The following is a 14,292-nucleotide window of genomic DNA, read 5'->3' as shown; positions in this document are numbered from 1 at the left end:
GCTTTGGAGGAAGGTCCAACAATCATTAGAGTTGTTACAAGGTGCTACATCAAGGTAAGAAGGCTTGTAAATCGTTCGGAAGCATTGTCGAGGTAAGTACCTCTATTATATAGGATCAAAAAGAGATTTTAGGTACATAGAGAATGCGATATTAAATTATAAGGTGATCCATGGTGGATCAGCTATAGAACCTAGTGTAAGAGAGGTTCTAAATGTCTATAATGGACATGACTCAAACATAAGAGTTTCAAAATTACCATTTCTTTGAAAACATTGGTTTGTTTTGGGGATTTACCAAAACGATTTTTTAAAAAATTATGTAGTCTTGTAGATTAGATACAAATCGGTTTCAAAAATATATATTTACTGATTTGTGTACATGTTTAGATGATTGAATGATGTTGAAATGATGTGAATGAGGGTTTAAATAGATTTAGAAAATTGGTTATATTAAATCCTATGTTCGTGAAAGAAAACACACTTTTTTTAAAATAGTTTTAAATCTTGGCAAAAACGTGTATTGAGTTGTGATTGAATGTATGTATATATTTATTTTCCAGGTTACATGATATTTGCTTTATTATATGTGTAACATTCTTAGAAATCCATGATAAATGTGTTTGTATGAGTGTTTTCATGTATATAATGAAATCTGAAAATTTACTACATGTTGTTTGTATTTTTCCTAACTGAACGATGTTGGTAGAAAATCATAATGCGTAAACAATTCAGTTTTTGACAAAACCCTTATATGTGGGTCATGTAGACATGTACACGGTGTCCCAGCAAATAGGTTTTGAGCAGAAAGTCATTTGTTTGAGGGTTATAGTTTTTGCAACATGAGCAAAACTAAATCTGACAATTATTGTTACAAAAAATCTAAAAAACCCGTTTTATGATTTTTTGGGCTTATTTTTTTATGTGTTGTAAGACAACTCGTAGAATGCATGAAAATAATTAAAAAATTGTAACTCTTGTCTATAAGTACTAAAGCTTCATCCAAGATAGTAAAATTTTGTTACCTGCAGAAAATCAGGACTTATATAATCTCATGACAAGGGTCCAATATAGTTTTTAGAATGCATGAAAATAATTAAAAAATTGTAACTCTTGCCTGTAAGTACTAAAGCTTCATCCAAGATAGTAAAATTTTGTTACCTGCAGAAAATCAGGACCTATATAATCTCATGACAAGGGTCCAATATAGTTTTTTTTTTTTAATAATGCTATGGAGTTTTTTAGCAAGAGTGAATTCAATTGAAAGCTAACAAATAATGCTACTATAAAAAAATAGAAAAAAAAATATAAACCTTTGGATAGGATACTAAATCATTGTTTCTTCTAAGAACAAAATTATGCACTTGTGTAATTCGACAGAAAACAAATTTTGGTCCAAGAATTTCTATAGTAAAAATATAATAGGTTTTCTAGATCCGTCAATTAAAAATGTTAGGGGGCACATGTAATGTCACCTGGATTTTTGTACAGACATGTTGTACTCTGTGTATAGTGTAGCAGAGCCTGGAACACAAGTGTATTTTCTATTAATTACTATCTTTATGCATTAAATATGAACATATGTTATGAGATACATATCATACTTACATGAATGTTATGAATGTGTAATTCATAGTACTACTCCAAACTTTATGCATTTGATGTATGACAATATGATAAATGTATATGCATGATGATTACGATGAATTACATGCTTACTTGATGTGATGCTTTATTATGAGGTCGATCATATGTGATGGCAAATTATGTTTGAGGCATATATGACATGTTATGAGCATGTGTGATGATGCATAATTTGTTTATCATTTTATGATATACTGCGAAATTAACATTAAAAACTATGTTTAACTGATATTTGTGCATTTTCCAGTAGGGTAGTTTTTGTTCTCAATTACAGAAAAAAATAAATAAGTTTGCACCCATTTGAGTTTTTTTAGAAAAGTTTAGTTTTCATTAACAAGTTTTTAGAAAATAATTTTTGAAAGAGGTGGTTTTGAGAAATTATTAAAAATTAAGGAACTTGTTTAGAAAAGTTTCTTAAACCCCCTAACCTAACTTAACATTATAAATAATAATGCTAAGAGAGAGGGGGGGCATCCTCCTTTTCTGAAAAATATGCCCCACCTCTCTCTTCTAATCTCACTCTCTCTCTTTCTCTATTGACCCCCCTCTCCTCTCTTTCTTCTTTCTCCTCCCCTTTTCTTCTTCGTTTCTCTTCCTTTTCCTCACCAACTGGGAGCTTTCTTCTTTTCCATTGGAGGTACTACATGATGTGTGCAATCATCGTCAGAAGACCGCTCTGTTCTCCCCAATCCATCGGAGGTGAACCCTAGGTGCACTTCTTCTCCCCCTTCTCTTTACATATTGTTGCATATAGGGAGTTTTGTTCATTATTGCATGCATTAGTTTTTTTTAGTTTGCTGCATAATATAGGTTTCTGGTTAATTTTTTTTCCTAGCATAGGTTAGTTTTTTATTCAACTTAAATAGAAAATAGAAAAAAAATAGGCTACTATTTTTCTTAGATCGGTCAATTTGATATTCCAATCAGATCTAAGTATTATGCAAACCCAGCCACCAGACCAGATTTAGCAGGCACGTTGATTAGATCTGCTAACGCAGATTAATCTGCGAAAAAAAAATCACACCTAGTCTAATTTGTTGAGTTGCATCGGGCTCAATTTGGGCTCGTGCCAGCCCTAATATGACCGGTAGTACTGCCAGGCTAGATCTGGCTGGCTAAGTCTGATTATTTTATCAGATCTACTAGCAATGGTAGATCTGATATGCTATCATTGCCCAGACCCAATCTGGTCAGCATACACAATCAGATCATATCAGTCCAGCTTGGGTCTCTATATTTTTTTTAAGCCAATCTGTAATAGACTAGCGGTCGGTTGCTAAGACTGATCTCCAATCAACAAGCATATTGATTTTTTTTTACATATCAGAATCGATCAACCAATAGACCCCATATTTGTGTTCAGTCAGGTAGGCTAGCAACCTGCCTGTCGACCTGAGTATTACCAGATCAGTCTATTCGGCTAGTAGGTTGCTCAACTCAGATCTATACAGATTTTTTTTTACCATTCTGATCTGATCAGCCAGCCAAAATTTGGCAATCAGATCGCTGGTCTGATAGGCCGAACCTGCGTGATATCATAGTGATCTATTTTGATTAGAGTTGCATATTTAATTAGCAGGCGTGTCAAATCAACCCCCTTGTGGATTGTGTGGACTGTGTGCTGATTGGTTTTAAACAAGGCTCGATTAAGGTAGGTTGTGTGTTGCAGTTTTTGTTAGTATTTTTTTTCATTAGTGATAGATCTTAGGTTATTGAATTTGTTTTTAGATTTGATTCTTTTGTTAGATTTAGATACATTTAAATTTTTGGTTCTTAGATTTTTTTTCCCTACAACTAACATTAACTAGATTAGGTACTCTAGTTGTGTCGTTTGTTTTGGTTTAGAGTTTTGCAGGTGAGTACAAGTTTGTTTACAATAACACGATAACGAGGGCCATGCACGTGCAAACAATGGAAGCTATATTGCAGAGGGACAGAGTCTTATAGCTTTAGTTTTCTTTATTTTTAATTTTTAATTTTTTGGGGCCTCTGGCCATTTAATTTATTGGGGGGTAATAATTTTATTTTTGCTCGAACCTCTGTAATAGGGTAGTCTGTTTTCTTTACATTTTATTTAAGGCAATAAAGATTGTTCTGCGTGGAGTACAAAGTTCTAAACTCGTTCCCTGAGTTCAACACAGACTTTACCACTGTTGTGAACCGATTAATTTAAGATTTGATAAATAATTTACACTAATAGTTTTTATCAAAAAAACTCTTTTAAAAATACCTTCAAGGAAAGTTGCATCAATTTTTTGGCACCGATGTCGGAGAACGACAATTTAAAACTAAGTACTCATTTTATTGCCTTTCTTTCACGTATATTTAAGATTGCTAGTTTGTTTTTGCATTTTTAGGATTGCCTAGTTTACTTTTCTGTTGATATTTAAGACTGTTTAGTTTGCTTTTGTTCCTTAATTGGGACTACTAGAACCATGTTGTGTGTAAACCATAGAGCCAACTTACTTTTTTTGCACGACCTACCTACTAGGATACCATCTTAGGTGACTACGCATATAGTTTGCTTTTAAGCTCTATATTTGCATTTGAGTGGTGTTTGTTTATTTTTCAGTATTTTTTTTGTTTTGCTTGCTTTGTATTGTGGCTTGATTATGATTGCATGCTAGTTTAGGTAGAAAGCCCTAGGATGAGTAATGCACTGGATCTCAACGCAATGATGTATGCAAGGACGACATTCTTTTGGCCCTAAACTTATATATCCTATTGAGAACCCTAAATTAATCATTAAGAGATCTCATAGACCCACACCCATGGTGATATAAATTGCCTCAGTTCGTCCCTTGAGAGAGTACTTCATCCCTATGGAGTATAATCTGTTGTCCTGCATATTGAGACCTAATGTAGGAGCACCCCATTACGAGATTAAGGCCAACATTATCCAAATGCTACTATCATTCTATAGCCTTAGCAATGAGGACCCTTACTGTCATCTCGATGAATTTTTAGAGATATGTTTTACTGTGAGGATCAACAATTTTGGAGCTGACGGCTTAGGTTGATTTTGTTCTCCTTCTCCCTCAAAGATAAAGCCAAACATTGGCTAAAGTCTTTGGATACGGTCCAGATTACCACTTGGGATAAAATGCAAACAGATTTTTTAAAAAAATACTTCTCAATTGGTAAGACGAACCAATTTCGTAAGGCTATCACAAGTTTTACACAAATTGAGGGAGAATAATTTTATGAGATGTGGGAGATGATGATGGATCTTCTTCAAAAGTGCCTTCATCACCAGGTACCCAGATGACAACTCGTGCAATACTTCTACGATGGGTTGACTGAGAAAATTCGATAAATGGTTGATGCAGCCTATGGGGGCATATTTATGCTCAAGAGTGAGGACGAAGCGTGGAGCTTGTTCGAGACCCTGAGTGAAAAATCAATGCACCATGCTTTAGCCTTTAGATCAGAAAGGGCAATACATGCTATTGTTTGAGTGAAGAAGGCTGGCATGTATGAGATAGGGACAAACCTTGAATTGCAAAACAAGGTTGACCTTCTTTCCTAGAAATTGGATTAGTTGGTGTCAAGCCGCTCCTCAACTATGCAGGTGTGTGCATTGTGTTCTAGCCCAGCACACTATGTGATTGATTGTCCCGCGGTGTCACAATATTCTGAATTTGTGCAAGCGCAAGTTCAAGTGGCACAAGGTTTCATCGAGCCCATGAATAATCTATTTTTAAACACCTATAACCTAGGCTGGCGAAACCACCCCAATTTCTCATGAAGAAATCCACAACAATCCTCTGCCCCTTCCCAGACCCAAGTTAGATCAGGTGGCTATCAATCAAGCTAGCAGAGACCTAGTTTCCCTCAGGCTCAACCCATGTTTAGCCATCTAAGAGCCCACTTCTAGTCAGACTTTTGAAGACAAAATGCTTCAAGCTTTTGCTGACATAAAGGCAAATCTGCACTCCCAAACTCAATCTATAATGAAACTAGAGACAAATGTGATAGCTTACCGAGGCGTTAAGCAGGCATAGAGAAATAACGCTACCTAGCCAACTGATGGTCAACCCTAGGAAAAAGGAACATATTCATGGCCTGCATATGACTGATTCACATCAAGAGCAGGCTAAGGTAGTCACTACCCTTAGGAGTGAGAAGGAGTTTCATGTAACAAGGGAGTCTACTGAACAATTTCAAAGACAAACAAGTGAGCAGTTGGTCCCCTTAGATATACCCCCAAAAAGTGGGAGGCCTCCACAACCTGAGCCTTCCAGATCCTATATACCCAAGGCTCTTTTCTTGAAACACTGGAGAAGCCCAAATCATTTGGCAAACAAGAGGTGAAGATGCAGGAGATGTTTGAGATATTCAAGCACATTCATATTAACCTCCCCTTGTTGGATGCTATTCAACAACTTCCTGCATACGCAAAGTTCTTTAAAGAACTTTGTACTAAGAAGAGGAAGTTGAGGTCCAATGTACCCAAAAAGATGTCTTTGACTGAGCAGATAAGTGCGATGTTGCAACACCAAATTCCTTCTAAGCTAAAGGACCCAGGGGCTCCTATTATCTTCTGTGTCATTGGTGATATTACTGTCGAGCGAGCTTTGCTTGATATTGGGGTAAGTGTGAACATCTTGCCAGGTTTCTTTTATGACGCTTTCGGGTTTAAGGAGATAAAACTTACACCTATGACTCTGTAGCTAATGGATAAATCAATCAAGGTCCCGCGAGAAATTCTTGAAGATGTGTTGGTTAAGGTAGAAGATTTTTACTTCACTATCGACTTCATCATTCTAGATATGAAGGGAGTTGATCAGGTTAGGCAAACGCCCATCATCTGAAGACAACCCTTATTAGCTACTGTCAATGCGTGTATTAATTACCGCACTGGAGCAAAGGACATATCATTTGGCAATAGAAAGATGTGGCTGGATATTTTCAATGCTTCCATGGGCCCTGTGGGCGAGGATGCTTGCCTCCATGTTGATTTGATTCAAGACCTGGTAGAAGCAGAGCCTCTATAGACATTGAGTGATCCACCTCAAGAGGAGAAGGATGAATCACTCGAAGAGGATGGCGTATGATTGATTGATAGATTGTCAGATGAACTGAATTGGATCTGGTACTTTGAGCCCCTTCCGGATTTGGCAAAGCAACCTGCCAAACCTTTGATTGAGAACTCATCTAAGCTTGAGTTAAAGCCTCTACCAGCTTCTCTCAAGTATGCATTCTTAAGAAAAGAGCAGACCTTGCCTGTGATTATTGCGACAGACCTGACGAGCACTCAAGAGTGCCAACTTCTGCAGGTTTTGCATGAGCATAAAGAAGCGATAGGTTGATCAATGACAGATTTAAAGGGAATAGATCATTCTTTTTGTATGCATCCTATCATCATGGAAGAAGGTGCTAAACCCTCTAGATAAATGCAAATGAGGCTAAACCCTCATATGAAGGAGGTGGTGATGAATGAGGTAGTTAAGTGGTTAGATGCTGAGATTATATATCTCATCTCCTATAGTTAGTGGGTGAACCCAACTCAGATTGTCCCTAAGAAATATGGGCTCATCATGACCATCAACGACAAAAGAGAAAACATCCCCATAAGGACTACTACAGGGTGACAAGTATGTATTGATTACCGAAAGTTGAACAACACAATGCAGAAAGATCATTTCTCATTGTTGTTCATTGATCAGATATTAGAGCGACTCGCAGGTCAACAATATTTTTGTTTTCTAGATGGATATTTAGGATATAATCAAGTGGTTGTTTACCCTGAAGACCAGGAGAAAACTACGTTCACTTGTTCATATGGCACCTTTATTTTTAGGAGAATATTATTCGGGCCTTATAATGTCCCAACAACCTTTCAAATGTGCATGATGGCTATTTTCTTACATATGGTGGACGATGTCTTCAAAATCTTCATGGATAACTTCTCAGTGTATAGCTCATTTATCGATGATTATCTCCAAAAGTTATCGAGAGTGCTTAAACGATACATAAAGATCAATTATTGTGCTCAGCTGAGAGAAGAGTCATTTTATGGAGGTAAGGGATTGTTTTGGGATACATTGTATCTCAGAAGGGGATTGAGGTTGATAAAGCGAAAGTGAAGTCTATTGCAAAACTTTCTCCACTGACCTCTGTGCGACAAGTTTGATCATTTTTAAAGCATGCGGTCTTTTACAGGCAGTTCATTAAGATTTCAGCAAAATTTCATGATCGCTTTGTAACCTGCTATCAAAAGAATAGGCTTTTCATTTTGATGATGTATGTTTGATGGCATGTCTTATTATGAAAGAGGCTCTGACCACAACACCCATTTTGAAATCTCTCGACTGGGCATTGCCCTTCGAAATCATGTGTGATGCTTTTGACTATGTGGTAGGATCCATTCTAGGTCAAAAAGTTGAACGAAAACCATTCGTTATTTAGTACGCTAGTAGAATCTTTTCTAATGCTCATATTAACTACACTACCATAGAGAAGGAATTGTTAGCTGTTGTGTTTGTGTTGAAAAAAATCTGATCATATTTATTGGGCTCGAAGGTTGTTGTTTACTCATATCATGTCGCTCTACGGTAATTGATGAGTAAAAATGACACCAAACTGCATCTCATTCATTGGATCCTGTTACTCCAAGAAATTGATTTTGAGATTTGAGATAAGAGCGGATGTGAAAATCTAGTAGAAGATCATCTATCCAGACTAACAGTGGAGTCATCCACTGATCAGGGACAGATAGATGATTTGTTCCCAGATGTGCAGATTTTGTACGTCAAACATCTTTCCTAGTTCATGGATATTAGTAACTATTTGGTGACCGAAAAGTTTTCCGCACATTGGAACAAAAATGAGAAGGTTCGATTTATGGTGCAGGTGAAATAGTATTTATGAGAGGATCCAGAGTTATTTAAATTATGCCCAGACCATATGATTAGGAGGAGCATCCCCTAAGGGAAGAGTGAATCAGTACTAGCCTTTTGTCATTCTCTGGCCTGTGGAGGTCATTTTTTAAGTCAGAAGACCACAACCAAGGTCTTCCAATCTGGTTTCTGGTGGCCTACACTGCATAGAGACTCACATGACTTTTGCAAGCGATGCTTGCGGTGCCAGCAAACATGAAACATTTTTAAAAGAAATATGATGCCCCTGCTCTCCATTTTAGTTGTTGAGATCTTTGATGTTTGGGGCATTGATTTTATGGGTCTCATCTCGCCTTCATTTGAAAATGTTTACATTTTGGTGGCGGTTTATTACGTGTCCAAGTAGGTCGAGGTTGTGGCCACTTGGACCAATAATCATAAAGAGGTGCTTAAGTTCATTAAGCGCAACATCTTTAGAAGGTTCGGGGTTTCAAGAGAGATAATTAGCGATGGAGGTAGGCATTTCAAGAATGTATAAGTCGCTTCCTTACTTAGAAAATATTCTATACATCATCAAATTTTTATACCATACAATTCGCAAACCAATGGCCAAATCGAGGTCTCTGACAGGGAGATCAAACAAATTCTGAAGAAGACTATTAGACCAGATTGCAAGGATTGGTCTCAACGCCTGAATGACGCTTTATGGGCGTACAGGACTGCATTCAAGACTCAAATTGGCATGTCCCTCTACCTGTTGGTATTCAAGAAACTATGCTATCTCCCAATTGAATTGGAACACAGAGCTTATTGGGCGATAAAAACATTTAATTTTGACATGGTCCAAGCCGACACAGACCGTAAGCTTCAGTTGAGCGAGCTCGAAGAGTTGGGAAATGATGCGTATGAAAGTGCCAAAATATATAAAGCTCGAATTAAGAACTTTCACGATAAGCATGTCTTGAGAAAGCAGTTTGAGCCTGGTCAGAAAGTTTGGCTCTTTAACTCATGACTCCAACTTTTTCCAGGAAAGCTGAAGTCAAGATAGGATGGCCCGTTTGTAGTCTAGGAGGTATTTTCGCATGGTGCAGTTGATGTTCTAAACCCTAGAATGGGTGAAAGATTCAAGGTCAATGGGCAAAGACTGAAGTCTTGTATTTCTGATGTCGTAATAAATCAGGATATTGAGGTCATTGACCTCGTTGATGTATAAAGAAGTGCACAATTGTATATTATGTTAGGAATAGGGTGCAACTTTTGTGTAGCCAGGTAGTTTTTGCTGCTTGTTTTTTTTTTGTTCTATGAGCATGAATGATAGATCATGTATATATTTTATTTCTTTGATAGTATTTATGAGTTACAGGTGACAGGCCAGCTTGGAGCCCTCAAGAAGCAACTATAAAGTCAATTCAGCAGGAAATCATGCATGTGCGTGATTGTGGTGTACTAATTAGGCATAAATCAGTGCATACAAGGTTCCATCGTATACATCACGTGATATCTATATGTTCTCTCATGTTTATCTTATTCAATAGTTTGCATTAGTTCAGTTTCATATACGCACGGGGGAGTGCCACTTAGGACAGTGTAATTCAAGCATAGGGGAGGGTATAGTATGCACACATCCATTTTTTTTCTGACCATATATCTGTTTTGATAAAAACTCATAAGATTAGGTGTTGAGAAATAAGTTTTTAAGCATATATGAATGTTTTACACAATCTGATATTTTAGAGAATTTTTAACCCCCATGTGAATTTTTTTTCCTGAAACTAATGTAAAAAGAATGGCTATTTATGTGGATTTCAAAGAAAATATTGTATATAAATGTTAGAGTTTGTTTTGAATCACAAATATGAATATGCATAACTTTATTTTTAAAAAAATAAAGAAATAAAAAATATAAAGAAATAAGAGCTTCGAAATAAAAAGAGCATATGTTTAATTTGTCTGATATCTTGGTTGTTCTCTAGTAGTTGAGCTCAAACACAGGTTGAAGTGTTTGCTTCCCATATTGAAAAGGACAATGAACGATATCACTTCTTTGTCTAGTCAATATCTATGACCTATTTGGTTCAAGCAAGTAAAGCCTAAGGGGTGTTTACGCCTGGTACCCTAAAGCCATCTGGTTTGGGAGCCACCAACCCGAAAGCCTGTTACATGGACTTTATAGAGAGCCTAAGGGATGTCGACATTGCACATGATAAGAAAGAAACTATACGTAAAACTATGAAAATATAAGGTTTAATTATTCAAGCAATTAAGTTTGAGGGATACTTTGTATCTGGTGCGTTAAGGTTGTCTGGCCTGGGAGTCACTGACCCAAAGCTCGTTGCACGGGGCACGAAAACCAGAAAATTGATATATTGTTCAACTGAAAAAGAAGAGTGAACAAGTGTGAAAATTAAAAAGAAAAAGCATAACAAGAGCTTATTGAAAATTCATTGCTTAGAAATAAATATGAAAAATGTGCAAAAAACATACAAGTGACAATAAATGAGTAATAACATGAGTGTACTTGATTTTCTGAGAATAAAGCACAGATAATTATAATTTTTAGAAAAAGTAAAAGAAAATATTTGTCTTTTGTGGTGGCATGTTAAAACTCTAAATATGTCATGAAAATATAATTGCATGAAATATTTGTTTAGATGAATTTCTTAAATGCCTAATACTTTTTGAAAGAAATTCTTATATATATATGATAGAGATGTTTGTGGGTAGCATCACTGCAAACCCTCATGAGACCTTACTCATCCACATGGGGTAACCTAGGGGTTTAAAGGGCTTGTTGCATATGCTAAATGCAACTGTGATTCCTACGAAAGTGAGTTAGGTGTTGCATAATAATGTTTGCATTTAGGATATTGATTTGCATGTTTTGTTTTGCTTTTGTTAAGAGTAAGTTTGCTTGATGGCTACCAAACTATAAGCATGAGGGAATTTGATCAATGCATAATTTCTTCATCATTTTATATATCTTGTATGCATGATATACTGCAAAATTATCATTAAAAACTCATGTTTAACTGTATTTATGCATTGTCATGCAGAGTAGCTTTTGTTCTCAATTACAGGAAAAAATAAATAAGTTTTGACCCATTTAAGTTTTTTAGAAAAGTTTAGTTTTCATTAAAAAGTTTTTAGAAAATAATTTTTGAAAGAGGTGGTTTTAAAAAATTATTGAAAATTAGAGAACTTATTTAGAAAAGTTTCTTAAATCCCCCTTAACCTAACTTAACATTATAAATAACAATGTTAAGAGAGAGGGGGGAGTCCTCCCTTTCTAAAACACATGTCCCTCCTCTCTCTAATAATCTCTCTCTCAAAGGACCCCCTCTCTCCTCTCTTTCTTCTTTCTTCTTTCTTCTCCATGTTTCTTCTTCCTTTGTTTTCCTTTTACTCGTCGGCTATGAGCTTTCTTCTTTTCCATCGTGGTGTTGCGTGACATGTGCAATCATCATGAGAATACTGCTCTATTCTCCCCAATCCATCAGAGGCGAACCACATGTGCGCTTCTTCTCACCCTTCTCTTTACATATTGCTGCATATATGTAGTTTTATTCATTATTGCATGCATTAGTTTTTTTTAGTTTGCTGTGTAATATAGGTTTATGGTTAATATCTTTTCCCAACATAAGTTAGTTTTGTATTCTGCTTAAATAGAAAACAAAAAAAAAACTAGGCAACTCTTTTTCTTAGATCGGTCAATCTGATCTTTTGATCAGATCTAACCAGATATGAGTATTCGGCAAGCCCAACCAGTCTACCAGATTCAGCAGGCACGCTACTCAGGTTAGATAACGCAGACTCATCTGCAAAAAATTTTTATGCCTGGTCTGATTTGTTGAGCTGCATCAAGCTCAATTTGGGCTTGAGCCAACCCTAATCTGATCGATAGTACTGCGAGGCCAGATCAGGTCGGCTAAGTCTGATTATTTTATCAGATCTGCCAACAGTAGTAAATCTGATCTGCTATCATTGCCCAGACCCGATCTGATCGACATACCCAATCAGATCATATCAGTCTTGCCTGGGTCTCTATGTTTTTTTAAGCTAGTCTGTAGCAAACTAGCAGTTTGCTGCTAAGACTGATCTCTAACCAGCATGCACACTGAACAAGTCTGCCATATCAGACTCGATCAACCAATAGACCCTATATTTGTGTCCATCTAGGTTGGCTAGCAACCTTCCAGCCGACTTGAGTGTTACCAGTGCAAATCAACCCATTCGGCTAGCAGGTCGCTCAACTCAAATATGCAAAGATGTTTTTTTTACCAATCTGATATGATCTGCCAGCCTAAATTTGGCAATCAAATCGCTGGTCTGACAGGCCAAACCTGCGTGACATCATACTGATATATTTTGATCAGAGTTGCCTATTCAGTTAGCAGGCCTATCAAATCAACCTGCTTGTGGACTTTGTGACTGTGTGCTGATTGGTTTCAAACAAGGCTCGATTAAGGTAGGTTGTGTGTTGCAGTTTTGCTAGTACTTCTTTCATTAGTGATAGATCTTAGTTTAGTGAATTTAATTTTAGATTTTGTTCTTTTGTAAGATTTAGAAACATTTAAATTTTTGATTTTTAGATTTTATTTTATTTCATTCAACTAACATTAACTAGATTAGGTACTCTGGTTGTGTCGTTTGTTTTGGTTTTGAGTTTTGCAGGTGGGTACAAGTTTATCTACTATAATGTGATAGGGAGGGTCGTGCATGTGCGGACAATGGAAGTTAGATTGCAGAGGAATAGAGTCCTACAATTTTAATTTTAATTTTTTTGGAGCCTCTGGCCATTTAATTTATTGGGTTGTAATAATTTTATTTCTGCTCGAACCACTATAATAGGGTAGTCTATTTTCTTTGTATTTTATTCAAGGTAATAAAGTTTATTTTGTGCGGAGTACAAAGTTCTAAACCCGTTCTCTGAGTTCTACCTGAACTTCACCACTAGTGTGAACCAGTTAATTTAAGATTTGATGCATGGTTTACACTGATAGTTTTTATCAAAAAATTTCTTTTAAAAATACCTTCAAGAAAAGTTGCATCAATGTGCATCATGAAGTATGTAAATAGTGTATGTATATAGCATGTTGGATGTGTCTATGTGCATGTGACTCATGAGTGAGTCGGGGTTCTGTGGAACCACTACAGTGTTTGTGTGCACCATATCATGAATGATAATTATACCTACTCTTACATACTTAAACCTCAAGGGAAGAATGAGTTAAGGGTACTTTCGAGGGAAGTATGTTACCGTGTGTGAGGGCTCAAGGGTATCCCAAAGCAGAAATAGGTTCCTGAGAGCCTAGTTTTGAATGGGTTGAGATTTATCTTAAGTTGGTTGTGAGAGCATCTTGAGTGGAAGCTCTGGTTGGAGGGCCTTGGGTGTTGAGGTACTTGAGTTGACTGATGAGTATAATCAAGCAACATTAACTAACATGTTCAAACTATTGTTTACTTTAGAGATGGTAGGTGGTACACACAACTGAGAAAAGAAATGATTATTTTAGAGAGTGAGGCGTCAACCCGATTCTCCATTCCCAGCGTAGGGAACCAGAACTACCTGATGAGGCCTATGTAGGTAGCTCAACGACTCTGCAAAGTAGGAATCAATTCTTTGTACTACTAGAATGTCTCTCGATTTAGATTGATTTAGTGTGTGTTTGTAGATTTTTCTAAATCCTTTAGGATAATAAAATATATGACATAATAAACAACCAATTGGATTGGTGAAGTTGAAGTCCCTTGGAGTGTAACCCTTCAAGGTGATAAAAGAGAAACAATATACTAGAGATAAGGTTCACAT

Source organism: Nuphar pumila, chromosome 7, assembly GCF_984573655.1.
Source record: "Nuphar pumila chromosome 7, dmNupPumi1.hap1.1, whole genome shotgun sequence".
Classification (NCBI taxonomy): Eukaryota; Viridiplantae; Streptophyta; class Magnoliopsida; order Nymphaeales; family Nymphaeaceae; genus Nuphar; species Nuphar pumila.
Note: the sequence above shows the minus strand (reverse complement) of the source record.